This window comes from Perna viridis, chromosome 2 (genome assembly GCF_037379345.1).
Source record: "Perna viridis isolate PV_CMFRI_1.1 ecotype Kerala chromosome 2, ASM3737934v1, whole genome shotgun sequence".
Classification (NCBI taxonomy): Eukaryota; Metazoa; Mollusca; class Bivalvia; order Mytilida; family Mytilidae; genus Perna; species Perna viridis.
The window spans coordinates 70,234,243-70,251,329 of NC_142446.1; the positions used below are offsets into that span (position 1 = coordinate 70,234,243).

A 17,087-nucleotide genomic window follows, 5' to 3' on the forward strand; every position below is an offset into this window, starting at 1 on the left:
GTTCATTGTCTGAATATAGATGAAATATTGCTGCTCGGACGTTAAACCCCAACAATCAATCAATCAATCAATCAATCAACCGAAATGACAGATATATTAAAGTCGTCTCCGAACTGACAAATACAACCAAATCGTCTTCGAACTGACAAATATAACTAAGTCGTCTCCGAACTGAGAGATAAAATTAAGTCGTCTTTGAACTGACAGATATAACTGAGTCCTCTCCGAACCGACAGATGCAACTGAGTTGTCTCCGAACTGACAGATACAACTAAGTCGTCTCCGAACTGACAGACATAACAAAGTCCTCTCTCAATTGACATATATTTGTTTGTCTTTGAGATTGTACTATGTGATCAACGGACAGTACGCAAGTCATTGCCGTGTACGTAAAAGATAGTACGCAAGTCATTGCCTCTTACGAAATGATAGTACGAAAGTCATTGCCTCTAACCAATTAGTTTCACGAAAAAAGGGACTCCAGTAACAATATAAATCAGTAGATGACTTTCCAATACGAGACGGCATATCTATATTATAGGAGAAATTGTACTTTTGCTCCATCATGACTAGCATCTAATAAACAGAATCTATTTTCGGAAGTGCCAATGGCCGGACATAGCATAGCAGAAGATAATGTTTCTTTGACAACTTTCCTTCTTTTACAAGATCAGCGGAAGGCGCGTGTTTTATCTAATGACCTTGCTTGTCACGTTTTTCCAGTATACGGGGTTTCCTCTTTAGAAGTATTGCAAGGATTCAGAATATATAAAAAACAAGGAACAAAGATGTAATGAATGAGCTTAAAAACCGCACAGTAGGAGCAATTCGTGCAATATTTTCCTTTTCATTGTCTGTTTATTACATTGTTTGTGCATCGTTTATTTGTCCCTAGTTTCTTCCGGTCTTCTGAGTTCTGAGAAAGTGGATTATTTACGAGAATCGTAATAGTTTTCTTCTCATACAATGATAGATCAATCTAACTAAGTTGGGACATGCTTAAACCAATAAATAAGACAATGAAATCCCATCTTTCCAGTAATTAAAACAATAACGAATCCGGACCAAACAATAAAATATTTATAGGTTGTGTTTCTTCTGATTGAATTAAGATTAACTACAACTAACTGTAAGTCATTTCCAGAAAGAAAAAAAGTAAATCACACAAAATAAGACGGTTACGGGTCGGATCGATAAATCCGGAAGCGTTAATTGTCTGTACTGTTCGCCAGGACAAGTTGAGGATATTGGACAAGTTATGAGTTATGGAGCCGGTGTCATCACACGTATTTGGTTATTGTGTCTGATTGCCAATTTAGACACTTTGTCTGGCTTGATTATCGCTGGCAGGATCGAGTTGTTTTTGGCTGTTTTTTTTGTGATGGAATATTTAACCAATAGCCGCACAAGTGCCACAACACCACTTCCTTTTTCAGACCTTACTTTTCATTTATCAATTTAACGAACTGCTTTTTTACATTTTTGTGCCTTTGAAGCAACGCATCATTATAAATTATAATGTTTATGTCAATATTCACATGTACGGCTTTCAAATATTTAATACGATGCTTGAATTTTGTGCTTATTTTTTTTTTGTTTTTTGTTTTTCTTTTCAACTTTCCACAGGATAACTAAATAACATGTAAAGCATATGTACTTTTCAAATCTCTAATTAAGCACACTAAGGGTTCTTAATTGTCTAAACTCACAGAATCTTGGAAACACAACTACAGCTTTTTCAACAAGATCGGATTTTTATTTGACAGAAACAAAACGCTTCTGGAGTCTTAACTTAAAATATCCAGATTCTTCCTCCTGACACATTGTATTGTACAGCTAAGAAAAATCATTGATGTTGCAAAACAGGAAACTCGATTCCAATATTACCCAATGCATAGCTATGTTAACACAAGATCATAGATATGGTTGAATGTAAATCGAAATGGAAATGAAATAAATCTTGGTTTATTGCTCGCTAATGATCATCAGTATCTCAATCCATTACTTAGTCAACTAACGTCTACTATTTCCAATAACAATATTTATTATTTGATCTGCGGCGTCATGTAAAGAGTCAAAGCAATGAAATTTATTTGTTAGACAAGGGAAAAAAGAGAATAATATTGCATGAGTTTGTTATGTGATTTCCAAATGTAATACAATTTCTGCTATATAAGCAAAGGACTTGGAAGTGCAGAAGGGGTAATTATGACATTACGAAGATAAATAACAAAGATTTACAGAGAAATACAGTGAAACCTGTCTTGACCGAATCTCACTGGATGTCAAACCAGGAATACGCAGGTTCAACTATCTCACTGGATGTCAAACCAGAATACGCAGGTTCAACTATCTCACTGGATGTCAAGCCAGGAATACCCAGGTTCAACTATCTCACTGGATATCAAACCAGGAATACGCAGGTTCAACTATCTCACTGGATGTCAAACCAGGAATACGCAGGTTCAACATGCATTGACTTTAACAAGAAGGGATTTCTTGTTTAGACATATGCCTGGTCTATTATGTTAGGCATATGTCTGGTCTATTATGTTAGACAGATTTCACTGTTACAGCTTCCTGGCCTTGAGTATAAAGTATTTCTACTCCGACTGAGTACAGAGTTTACATAGCTTTGTTTTTCAGTTTTTTCACCAACAACCGTACATAGAATTAACAGGCACCAAGAATCGTGCTGAATTGGCCTGTTGGCCTCCAATACATGTAGGTCTTATGTAATATACTATGAAATACACAGACTTAATGCCGAAGAAAAAAATGATTCACAATTGAATTAAAATTCATTATTTTAATATTGGAAGCAATAACGATTTCTTGTCTTCAAGATGTGATGAAAACAAAACAAGTTGATAATCACTTGATTATATCTGTCTTAACTTTTAATCTGAAGACTAGTCAAGAGAAAGGTTTTGTAAGTTTCAACATGATTCGGGCGATTTTTTTCTATTTGTAATTTTAGCTTAAGACTTGGAGGCAACGGTTGTGATACAACATAAACGCAAAAAATAAAGGTCTGATTGGACCTCTTGACCTCACGCTTGTAAACATGAATAGCATATTTTATTGTGGTTTTCGAAACGAGGAAAGTTTTATACCGAAAGACCTTGAAATCTGTCAAAACTGACAAATACTTTGCTTAATTTAGATAACAAGTGTAGAAAAAGCTTGGACAATAGTATGAGATAAAAGAAACAAAACAAAACTCCCCTAAAACAAACAAGCTTCCCTCCCCCGAAAAAGAGAGGAAAAATGCAATGTTTCTTTGATGTGTATCTTATTTTATCTTCTGCTTAAACCAAACATCAATTATTCTGTCAAAACAGAACGATAAATTCATCGCTTAGTACTGATTTATTACAATATTTTTTAGTTAGAGATATAGGCACTACATGTATATATATTATCTAGGGACACAATGTATTTATGTTAACTAGGCCACTACATGTATTTATGTTAACTAGGCCACTACATGTATTAATATTAACTAGGCCAATACATGTATTTATGTTAACTAGGCCAATACATGCATTTATGTTAACTAGGCACTACATGTATTTATGTTAACTAGGCACCACATATATTTATGTTAACTAGGCCACTACATGTATTTATGTTAACTAGGCATTACATGTATTTATGTTAACTAGGCACCACATGTATTTATGTTAACTAAGCAGTACAAGTATTTATGTTAACTAGGCACTACAGGTATTAAAATTATAAAATCAAAAGTATAAAATTAGTCTAATTGAAATGAATATTAAAGCTACTCTATCCTTATTACACATGAAAGCACTAATATTAACAACACAAAACGTGTATTTCTAATATCAATATTTGTTATTTGATCCCGGTGTTTTTACTATTTATTAGCGAGGCATTCAATATTACTTACATAAATATGTCAATAAAGGTGTTGCTATAAACGATGAGAAAAAATCCGCCCTTGCTTCCCATTAGTCCATGTATGTCAGATTTTAGAAATATTATACGATTAGAATCCTAACTGTATACTGACATGGTAGGAGATGATTTACGTACTCTAACATTCACGTTCATTAAGCCATTCATAATCTGTTAGTTGTAGCAACATTTTAACAAATATTTTTCTGAACTTCTGGTCCCCAATATTCTTTATGATATTTATATGTAAATTGACAATGCTTGTTTGTACTATTGAGGTTAATACATTCCAGAAAGTAGAAGATTATTCATTTGGCATGAAAATAAATATGACACTAGAAATAATCTATCTTTGGACATATATGAGAACCATATAATTGGCGTCAGTATACTAACCATAGAGAATCAGAGGTAAAAGTGTCATTAACTAGAGGTGAGAGTGTCGTTAATCAGAGGTGACAGTGTCGTTAACAAAAGGTTGAAGTCTCGTGAACGAGAGGTGGCAATGCCGTTAACTAGAAATGACAGTGTTGTGAACTAGAGGTGACAGTGTCGTGAACCAGAAGTGAAAGTATGGACCAGAGGAGGCAGTGTCGTGAACCAGAGGTGGCAGTGTCTTGAACCAGAGGTGGTAGTGTCTTGAACCAAAGCTAAAAGTGTCGTGAACTAGAAGTGACAAAGTCTTGAACCAGAAGTGACAGTGTCCTGAACCACAGACAATAGTTCGTGAACCAGAGGTGAAAATTTCTTGAACCAGAAGTGGCAGTGAAGTGACCCTGAGGTTGAAATATCGTGAACTGGAGGTAGCATTGTCATGAATCAGAGGTGATGGTATCGTGAACAAGAGGTAACAGTGTCATGAATCAGAGGCGATGGTATCGTAAACCAGAAGTGGAAGTCTCGTTAACCAGAAATGACAGTGTCATGAACCAGAAGTGACAGTGTCGTGAACCAGAAGTGACAGTGTCGTTAACCAGAAGTGACAGTGTCCTGAACCACAGACAATAGTTCGTGAACCAGAGGTGAAAATCTCTTGAAACAGAAGTGGCAGTGTAGTGACCCTGAGGTTAAAATATCGTGAACTAGAGGTAACATTGTCATGAATCAGAAGTGATGGTATCGTGAACAAGAGGTAACAGTGTCATGAATCAGAGGCGATAGTATCGTAAACCAGAAGTGGAAGTCTCGTTAACCAGAAATGACAGTGTCATGAACCAGAAGTGACAGTGTCGGAACCAGAAGTGACAGTGTCGTTAACCAGAAGTGACAGAGGCGAGAACCAGAAATGACTGTGTCATGAACAAGAAGTGACAGTGTCGTAATCCAGGTTGTGTTCAAACTCCTACTTACTACGATTGCGCTGACTTAAATAAAAAAAAATTAAGTTAATTATTCCATGTTTACACATCAAAATTCTACGATCCATTGATAACGAATTTATTTTAAATGGAATAACATATTTCTTCGGGCTATTTCGTTACTTTATCATTTAATTAAGGCCGTATTGGTCGCAAGTTATGGGGGATACACAAGAGTCATTAGAAGGTTATCATGGTAGAGACTATTAATTTCTGACCCCAGGGCATTCAATTAACACCTGGATAGGGAATTGGTGTTGTATTCTTTACTTGAGGGACAGATGAAATTGGAGTTTTCTTTTGACAAATATCCCGAACACGGTCATCATTTAATACATTATTTTGACATGTCACAATTGTACAATCAATATTATGTTGACATGAAAATTATAATTTTCCTCGACATTTATCTAATTATCATTTGATGAATTTAAAAGACTGGTAGGGACTGGCTTCAAGCAGGAAATAAAAAAGTACCTTGTAAATAGAGACTTATTAAGTGGAGGTTTTATTTTTATTAGAGGCGTTGTTCTGCCTCGCGCAACAAAAAACAAACGTAAAATGTTGCTCTATTTTTTATACACAAATTCTAAAGATAATAAGATCATGCATGTTGCATGCATAATGTTGTGTCTTGGTATAAAATAAAACCTGAATAAATAGAGTTTTTTTGTGACTGATTTTATTCTCCAATTTTCTATTATTATACTTGTTAGAAATGTAAAGGAAGTAGTTCAGTACTCAATTTATTACAAAGTTTTAGTTTGTTTTTATTTGGCTTTGATCGTGAAACAATTTCTTTTCGCAAAATACAAAGAAAATGTATTGCTATTACTATCATTTATTAGACTTACATGCCCCAGATACCGACTTACATGTACGTGAACTGCTAGTACAGTGGTATACGTTGAAACATTAGTTTAATATTATTGATATTTAAGGCAAGTTCCAGCACTACAAATGTAACAACGCAGCACTAACCTTAGAGGTCACGTGAAAAAAACAGCTTTTTGTACATTTGTTTTGATTATTTCACGTCTCATCACTAAAAGTAGTTCACTAATAGATGAAATTAGCTGTCTGTTCAGAATGGATTTTTCCACCAACTTAACTCTCTATAGAAAAGCCATATGTCAGGTTAGTTTAGGAAACGCAAACGCGTTCATGGACTTAATATGTCAAACACCGCTAATTAAAAAGTTGTGCAATTTAGGCATTTAAAGAATGTAATCGTAAACAAAAAAAAGTACGCATTACCCTGCAGTAGATCTTACAGTGCACACCGAAAGTACTAAAAAATCAAATGATTATACGTACATGTAGCATGTTTTAAGTGACAGAGATCAAAAGATAAAGCGATCATTTTAAAGGGTAATTTTGCGTCACTTTAAATAAAAATTCTAAAAATCAGATGTTAAGTTACGGCAGTTTTGTAAATACATAAATGATTTAGGATTTCTTTTTATTTTATTTTAAATGTCTTGTTATTCCGATTTTCGGTATGATAAATCTCAAGAATCTTAGTTAATATAACGGATTGCATCGTATTCTAGGTTTATTTTTGCATGTAATACAATGACCAAGTCCAGGTTACAAAGTGCATCATACTGCTGTAAGACATATTCATGGACATATAAGGAGTTTGATATTACTGCTTAGATTCAAGTATGCTTTTTTTAATATCAACTGTAGTTTTTAGAAAGTGATTAATCAGTGCACACATTCAAAACGCAATTGATCCATCTATACAGATAATGAATGCATGACACAGAAATCACATTCACCGATAACCACTAAAAGCCGGGCAAATATGTTTTTGTTGATCTTTGCATGAGACCACAAGTAGAAAAAATCCAATACAGCATATATATTGTTGTATGAAGTAAAACGCCGAGTCAACGTTGGAGATTTTACAGATAATTAACAAATTAGCATACTCTGAACATACTTTATCTACCATCCACAGTTTCAATTTAGTATTTTTAAATTCCACAAAATAAAGACAAACGATTATAACAGGCAATTAAACCGTAAAGTCAAACGAAGATGTAATTTTTTGCCAATTTCCTACAGCAATGATGCGTAAAATTATTTTAATTTATGCCACATAAATATTTTTGTCTCAAAGTTTCGTTTCTAATTACAGTGACTGACTGAGTAGTTTTCTGAAAGATTGTTTATTTCTTCATACTAGTATTTATATAGAAAGAGGAAGTTGGCAGTTCTACTTTAATTTAGCATTGTACTAGAAGACTGTTCGGACTTAATCAGAAGCAAGAAACGTACTAGCTAGCTCGTCAACTAAGAGTTGTAGGCAAGTAGAAAAGTAGCAGGAAACAGTAGTCAGTTAAGTCCTCAATTCATACAATAGATATTGTCTAATTTAAAAGGAACTGAATAAAAACGTACCATGCTTTTAGATGCACTTATCAATGAGAAAAAAGCAAAAAAATTTACAGCTGCTTTTTAGGATATTTCAAGGTCAAAGATCTGAAACATACTTTTCTATAATTCCTTAAATTTATACTGGTCTTTGACGGTCATGTCTTATATTGACCAACTCTCTTATCATTCAATACAATTACGTATATATGTGTTTTTTCATAATGACCAACGGTCCATCAACATTATAATCCATCCATATACAGGAAAAAAAGTTATTGTTAGGTCAATCACCCTTTTGACAAATACACAGCTTCTTTCTTGTTTTGGTAGCTTTAATTCAAAAGGTTGGATTACGTGACAATCGGTCCTTAACTTAAGAAATAAATACAAATATATACACACCTTTGTGTCTTAAATCACTCGAAAAGACACAGTGACTGTTTATGTTTATAAATACATATTCAAGGTTTTTGTAGTATTATGCAGATACATTAATGAGACTTTATTTCACCTTTTAGTTTTACTTAGGCGATCTTGTCTGAATCTCATTAACTTTACCCAAATATACTTCAGAAGTTCGAAGTACTGGAAACTGGTTTACGGTTCCTTACTAGGCAATTGAAGGATTTGATCAGTTGAAATACGCCTAAAACATGAAAGATGTCTAAAATGTTTAAATAAGAATTCATATCATTCATTTATTTTTGTGAATTATCAGTTTTAATTTCTATTCATTTGGCTCCCTTCTCCGATCTAACGATGGTGGACACATAAATCGGGTAAATAAAGAACGTTTCCAGTGTAGTAGTGAATGCGAATTAAAGCGGATATTTATCGAGTAAACGTAAAAAGTTTATGAGATTAGGTCATTTGAACGTGATATGAAAACTTTGGAAACTTCTCTACTGCTCTTATTGGTATCTGAAACGTTTTATAATAGTTATTTCTGATTCTTTGTCGACGATTAGTTTGTACAAAGTACATTATTTTCCCCTTTTAACAGTTACCTAATGAAGGTACTTGATGACTTGCAAGTCGGAAGGATATCATCACCTATAAACTATATTGCTACATTGTCAATGAGTTCTGATAAATCACTTTCCAACAATTCTTGAAAAAAATCAACTTAATTAATATTGCTGGAGCTTTCATTTGATAATTTGGCCCATTATTCTGGTGATCACCGTTTATTGGTCAACAGAGGAACAGAGTGATAATACCGTTTTACATCACGTTTTTGATGTATGGTTTATACTTAAAGGAATCCATTAGAATTTAATTACTTCTTTAATAAATTAACAGATTTACACCAAAAGTGTGGACAATGGATATTGTTTACGATGGTGCTGTTCAGGCATTGGTTTTCAATTTTTATTATATTGCTTTTCAAGGAACATTAACAATGCTTGATATGTTTGTGGAAGAACTGGCCATGATGAGCCCGGATTAAACATCAAGTGAATCTTCACACTACTGGGTAAAATTTCTACCTACTCCTTCAGTTGGAAGGCATATTTTTCTTTTTCACCATTCTTAAATGTGATATTTCTAAGCTTAAGTCTAAATGCAAATATAATTTCATCCCTTGCATATTGTGCAAGTATAGGAAAAACTATACATGACACTTTAAAAGCCTTAAGCTAAAGATATATGTTGCAGTCAGAAAACAACTTTTGGATATGTAAATCAACATGAAATACACCGTGACACTTGAAAGTTACAATCTTACATAACAATTAATATGATGAAATGATCAACGCAGATAAGAGATGATATCGAGAAAAAAAGGGGGGGGGTAAGTAATCATCGGTCCAATAACTAGCAAATGTAATTGAAAATTCCGTAATGTGGACACTATATGGATATTTTAAGTAAATAAATAAATTGAATTGAAGGTTTAGGTAGCAGTGTATTTGTAGAAAACCATCCTATCAAAAATAAATGACAAAGCAAAATATACAGAGGTAAGTCAACCATTTCAATATCAATATCAAGTGAACATCTTAACTATGCTTTAAACAAACTTACCCAGTCAGTAAACAATTGCATTAAGTATCCGAAAGAAAACGTTTGTAAATCATCGTTAACACGCATGTACAGGAATAATTTAAATTAACCTTGACAGAAGAAATACAAACTAGTGACAATTGTCAAAATAAAACTATTTTGTATTCAGGTGAGAAACAGGTAAAACCAGAGATATTTTATTATCCCACTTTATTAAGAAGTAGACATTTAAATGCCATCCAATGAAATCACCAGGAAAGCATTAGCAACCATTGAAGCATGGGCGCATTCACAATAACCAAAGATTTTGCACAAAATGTATACTTTACTGTGCATATTATATTCTCAAATTACTTGTGGTCGAGGTAATTTGAATGGGAACTTTTATATTGTGCATTTGACTAAGCAAGTTGTTTACTCTCGGGTTGTATCAAAGAAAGAATTTGACAAAAACTGTAATATTTGTAATTATTATTTACATTTTTCCATGGACTTACGAAGTATATAATCTATAAACATGTATGCAATTGAAAAGTTCATTGAAACAAATATGAGCAAGTCGTAAGTTGTTATAGAATATAATCCCCAGAATATTATACTGCCATGTCGTGGTCAGCTAATATTCGATACCTTAGAAACGACTGCTTCTATCAACAAGAGAAGTTGATAATCTTTTCTTAGCAGGGTATTAATGACAGATACTTATTATGGTTGTCAAGGAAATGTCACAAAAATGGAAGTTTCCTGCCATGTATAATTAATGTTGAAATGGCAAAACGTGCATTCATTTTCGTGGAGTCTAAATAGTCATATGAGCGTCTCTTCACAGAAATGTAATGCCATTAAGAATTTCTTGAGTTTTTATTTTGCTATATTTATTGTTGCAATTAGATCACGTGACTTGTACTTTGTACTTATACTATTCTACCTATAATACTGAATATAATTTACTTTTAACTTTTTGTTACTGGATTATAAACTTCGACATAAATAAATTTTCCTCCCAAGACGATTTAGTAATCTACCTATCATTAATTTATGACCATCAGTAAGACACGTTATTAGAGAATACACAGATGTCATTAAAGGGTCATCATGACCGTATCAATTAAACAGTGCTCATTGGACAATTTGTTATCCCTAATGGCGTGATTCTAATCGATAGCCTTACTTGAATTTTCCTTTCAACAGGTTAGGTCGGTTCAAGCTATGACTTTTAAACCGACCCGATTTCCGCATCGTTTCCCTGACCACACCCTACCCCGTTGCATTTTTATTTTTATCAAAGAAGACTCCAAACTCTGTTCTTCTCAAGCCAAATTCAGGTTTTTCGCCAATTTGTGACTATCAGTATAACACGATACAGGAGTCAGCCATGAGAAGGAATTAACTGATAGTTTTTCTGACGCAGTCGGTATAGTTTCGCTTTTTACCCTTTAACCTTACAGACGCTCTTTCATGGAAACGCAAGTCACCTGATCAAAATTCTATTTGCCGATTGGACAAATAATCATAATTTAGTGGCGTTCTAAAAAACTGTATCGGAAATTGAAATTGCGTGTCATGTGCTATAAATAAAAAAAACAAATTTTACAGCATCCGCTATCTTTTTTTTTTAAAAGAAAGTACTTATTTTCAGTTTGCTTTATCATACAATGTTTGTAATACATTCAAAATTGTCAACTTTCCTTTCATCTGTGGCAACATCGCTTCAGCACCTGCGTATAGAGTGTTCATATCACAACTCATACGTAATGCCAGAGCTTACCGAGACTACTCAGACTTTTTGTATCGCGCTAGAAATATAACAAATAGGCTTCTGGAGCAGGGTTATGTTGCTACAAAATTGAAGTCATCATTACAAAAGTTTTATGGTCGTCATCATGAACTCGTAAATCGTTACGGTGTATCCATCTGCGCCATGGAAACTGATTTGTTCAACGTGTCATAGCTTTCCTTTTCTCTTTCGTCTACCCCGGACTTGACTTTTTATGAGCAATTCGGCGATGTTTCTAAAAAAGCAGAGGACGCTTATCCTACCGGTGCACCTGGTCCATGCTCCCAGTTTTTCGTGGAGTTGGAGTTGCTCATTTGCTTTTGTTACTTTGTATGTATGATTTTAGTTACTTTATGTTCTTTGTTGTGTATGTCTGTTTTCCATGTCTGATCTTTGTCACTGGATAACATTCTCTTGATAACCGCTATAACCTTGATTCCCTTGATAACTCTTTTAAATCTAAGACCACCGCGTATCGATTCCCCATTACATCTGTTTTAATCGTTATGCTCCACCTTTCGCTTGCGACGGAAATACATTTTTCGGCTATATATAATAACGTACGTACAATGTATATATTATAGGGTTATTAAATGGTTATTTTCATATTAATCCTGTATTATGTCCAAGTACAGTCGTATTGGGTTGAGATCACTTGTATTGGCCCTCGGCTTCGCCTCGGGCCAATACAAGTGGTCGAAACCCAATACGACTGTACGAGGACATAATACAGGATTAATATGAAAATAACCATTTTATGATCCCTTTATTAACTGATGACTTAAAATAACAGGAGTTATCTGTACAAACCTTTAAATACAGCTCAGTATAATGGCGGACAAGTTTAACTTTTATACAGGGCCAGAATTAATACAGGGCATGTGCCCTGTATTAAATTAACACAGGGCAATTGCCCTGTATAAATTATGGTTGCTAAAACCTCCTGTTGTATTAAAGGGGCAATTTACATTGTATTTTAAGTCATCAGTTAATAAATACGAAAACACAATGGGTCGTTAACGAATACAATGTATCATTAACGAATATATAATATATCATTAACGGGTGTATCTATAAAGAATGTATAAGATTTGTTACTCAGGCCTAATGAATTTACTCTTAAATATACTTTTTGGTACTTTAGTTGAACCATTTAGATTTTTTAAAATTCTGAAAGTCCTTTATTATGCATATTTAAAACAAGTACTGTCTTTAAAAAAAAACAAGATAGCCGACGCTGTAAAATTTTACTCCTAAGTTTCTACATTTCTTTGAAGAAAATAACAGATGGCACGCAAGTCAAATTTTCGATACAGTCTTTGAACGCTATTTCAAGTTTTCGATACCGTTTTTTTAACGCCACTAAATTACCAGTATTTGGCCAATCGGGAAACAGAATTGCAATCAGGTGAATTGCGTTTCCATAGAAGAGCGATCTTCAGGTCAAAGGGTAAAAAAGCGGAACTATACCGACTGCGTCGGAAAATAGGAAACACAAATTATGGTTATGCAGGTAAATTAGTGTGCATCACGTGATTGAAGTTATTTCCTCATAGACCGAAAAAATATAATAATCATTCCTTAATCAAAAGTTCAGTGCCTATGGTGTTCATAACCATCACTGTCATCTGGCACCTTACCTATACTTTATCCTCGCTTCTGCATCATTTCAGGGTCACAATTTCCATTTTATCATTTATAATGCATAATTACAAAGTCGGCTCCATCATTTTGTAGCTGACGTGTTTGAAGCATTATTTCTGGTTAAAACTTAAGTTATTTTCAAACCTGTTGCAGGTATACTCAGATCTTCGAAACCGGTTTCTTAATAATATAATTTTATTCTATGGAATGTTTTAGCATAAGGGATTGTCACATCTTAAACTCTATTATATGTACTTAAGACAAGACCACATGTCGAAAGATCAATGAAAATCAACCTGATAAGTTAAATACTCACAATTAAACTCTTTTAACCAGTCTAACTATGAAAAATACCTGACTGAATTCTAATTAATATTTTTTCGTATTTCATGACCAACTCGATATCACGACTCTGCAAATATAATAGTGATCATAATGTGCGTGCGCAGACAAAATGTTAATTTAGTGAATGCTCCAAAAGTCGTATTATATCAATAAACTATGGCTATGATGTGTACGCCTAAAAAAAAAAAACTTCATGGAAGTTTCAGTTGTATTAGTATTATTGGCAATATGATTCGTTTGTCTATGAATTTCAGCACTTTACGGTGTCTGAAGGTATTCACTATTTTGTAGTTAAGTTATACGCTGGTACATTTGTTTAACCATATCTGTTCCTTCTCCATTGAATTAAAAAAAAGAGAATTCACAGTGTTTTTCAATTAGCGTTTTCAACACATTTTCCTAAATTGCGTCCTTATTTCTATGATACATCGCTTTCGATGTTGCACTTATATGGTTTATTCACCAAAATAAAATAATTGTACAACTGTGTATATAATAAATTGATTATACATATATATATAGAAAGGTCTGAAAAATTCCCAACGATGTTAGAACTGTCAAATTTGCGATGCAAATTATTGGTCGTTCCCTCCGCGGGACTCGAACTCGTACTGCTGTGACATTTATGGCAACACCGCCTGCATAAAGTCCAGCGCCCTAGACCACTCGGCCAGCTAGGCTATATAAAAATATAGCTTTCGCTGGCCGGGTCATTCCTTTTCGTAGGATTAATCTAGGGCTGTAACTTAGTACAGGATGTATGGTGGTACGGGACAGTTCATATAGATGTTAATATGTAGGACAGAGGATCAAATTAATGATGCATGTCACAACAAATCAATATTATACAACGTCTCAGAATGTGACTACTCTATTTGCTACACTGATCCATCGGATCAAATTGATACAGGGCAGATATATAAACGTATAGAAAGGTCTGAAAAATTCCCAACGATGGTAGAACTGTCAAGTTTGCGATGCATCGTGTACTAAGTTACAGCCCTAGATTAATCCTACGTGGAGGAATGACCCGGCCAGCGAAAGCTATATTTTTATCTGGCCGAGTGGTCTAGGGCGCTGGACTTTGTGCAGGCGGTGTTGCCATAAATGTCACAGAAGTACGAATTCGAGTCCCGCGTCGGGAACGACCAAAATTTTGCATCGCAAATTTGACAGTTCTAACATCGTTGGGAATCTTTCAGACCTTTCTATACGTTTATATATCTTCCCTGTATCAATTTGATCCGATGGAGCAGTGTAGCAAATAGAGTGTCACATTCTGAGACGTTATATATATATATAATTGGCATCTTAGATCTGCCGGACACACACAGGAGGATCTTTACAACATTGTTGTGACGATCATAGAACATAATAAAAACTGGTCAAAATGTAAAAGAGTATCTCGGGAAATCTTTTGGATGAAGAAATTGCAAACAACTTCTCCAAATGGAATTAACGAGAAAAAAATAATTCATTTTTAGGTCTTGGATCTAAGGCTCGTACAGCACTACTTTCTATACATCAATACGCCGTACTACTATATTTGGACTTTTTATATTTTTTTAAATTGTTTTCCACAGTTAATTGTAACTTTGATAAAAAGACCCTCTTTGTTATTTTCATTCAGGCTCTTCATCAGTTGCTTATGTGAGCCTTTGATAAAGGTACAATCACCCACAGCGTTCGCGATTCAGGTTCTGAATCTGTTTTGATCTTGAACGTTGTGAGTTTTATGCTCGTGTAGTTTTGTGAGATTTATGGTCATATAGTTTTATGAGTTTTATGCTGAAGAAGGATATCTGTTATCCGAAATATTCAATTTAAATTTTACCATCTTCTGCTGATGTTAAACATAAAGCATATTTAGACGTTTATTTAATTTATTTTTATGTTTCGCATCGTTTTTAACAATCCATCACCCTGTAAGAGTGATTGTTGACTATATATATATGTAATCAATAGGTTGTGCTGTGTTATATATGTAGTCTGATAAAATCAAATCCACACACATACACATATATGTGTGTGTGTGTACATTTGTTTTTATCAGACTACATAAATAAGACAGCACAACTTATTGATCATGATTACATTTGTAATTAACACAGCACAACCTATTGATCATATTTGTAAAAAGCACAGCACAACCTATTGATCACATTTGTATATAAAACAGCACAACCTATTGATTACATTTGTATATAACACAGCACAACTATTTGATTACATTTGACAATGTATGTATAGCACAGTACAACCTATTGATTACACAATCTAATTAAAATCACACATATCAATTGTTCCGTTCAGTCACTGTATGTAGGATCTAACAACACTCCATTCTTATTTCTGTTCAGATGTTTTTGAGAATCCTCGGATTTTTCCCATTGAATAATGCTTTCAAAATCATGAAAGATGAATGCTGATTGGCTGATCAGAAAGTTCATCAGAACAGAAAGTAGAATTGAGAGTTGTTAGATCCTACATACAGTGAACGAATGGAACAATCGGTAAGTTTAATTTTTATTGGATTGTTGACTACACCTATGGAAAGCAGTAATCTTTCTTATGTGTTAAAATCTTGCTTTTTTGTAACGTGTTATTTTCGATATTTCGTTATGTTTGTATCATACATTTGTAACTGGTGCCCTCATATCAAGATCAACAAGAGTAACACACGTAATTACACTTGCTGATCACAAAACAATAATCAATAAAATCTCTGATAGGCGCACTAGTCAGCTGAAATCTAACACCTTTGGAGAATCCAGTCTTATTAAATAACTCATCATACACCGTAAGAGGCTTAACGGCAACTTCTGATGAGAATACCATGGTCTTTCCTGGAAGAAAGTGTTTTATTTGGATATGTGATTATACCAAACTATCATATTTTAAAAGCGCAGACAACAGAGGTTGAAATAGTTTGTTCTGTCAATTTTTTAACGGATACTCCCGCTTTAAGAATATTGTGAAGTGCTACCATGTACATTTTCGAATAAACGTCCCCCTCCTTTCCCTGTGAATAATGATTTTAAAAGAAGAGTAGAAACACTTCAAAGGAATCCTTTGATAGTATAGTCATTTTTATTTTTAAAAAGGTTTCAATTTCAGGGTAGTGGCCTAACAAACCTGATATCAACGGTGATAGAGAAAAAAAAAACATACTTACAAATTACATACATATGCGGACGAACCACATACTGAAGGAACTTCATAAAGGACCATAATTTCATCAGGCTACGCAGATAAAAGGAAGTCAAGATATAATGTTCTATTACTGGGATTTTCGGATCATATGATACATAATTTTATTATGAGTTCTAATAACTTTTCTTTATGTTACAACTTATAATTTAGTTTTGAAGGAAAGCAACAGCATGTTCAAAGTTATCATCATAATTTAATAACTTAAAGTTCTATTATCGACACTAGACTTCAAATGTCTTATTTTTCCCACAATACGTACTTTTTATGATATTTTCACATTGTTTATAAATTGAAGTCTTCCGATTAACCTTCTCAACTTCTTAAGCATACAGTGGTCGCTTCGATGACCTTTATATTCAAGCCTTAGATCGCTAATAATATCAATAAATATCCTTACAAACAAATATTTTATCAACCAATTAAATTTAATAAAC

General features: G+C 33.7%; 1 protein-coding gene across 4 annotated transcripts in view; it reads right to left on the minus strand.

Moving 5' to 3' along the window:
* Nucleotides 1–9,854, minus strand: part of LOC148626733 (cadherin-99C-like) — a 42,741-nt gene extending 32,887 nt beyond the window's left edge. For all 4 annotated transcript variants that reach the window (XM_088571003.1, XM_088571000.1, XM_088571002.1 and 1 more), the window contains exon 1: nt 9,696–9,854. The gene's annotated coding sequence lies outside the window, so the exon portion shown is untranslated. The remainder of the gene's footprint in view (nt 1–9,695) is intronic.
* Nucleotides 9,855–17,087: the final 7,233 nt, after the last annotated feature.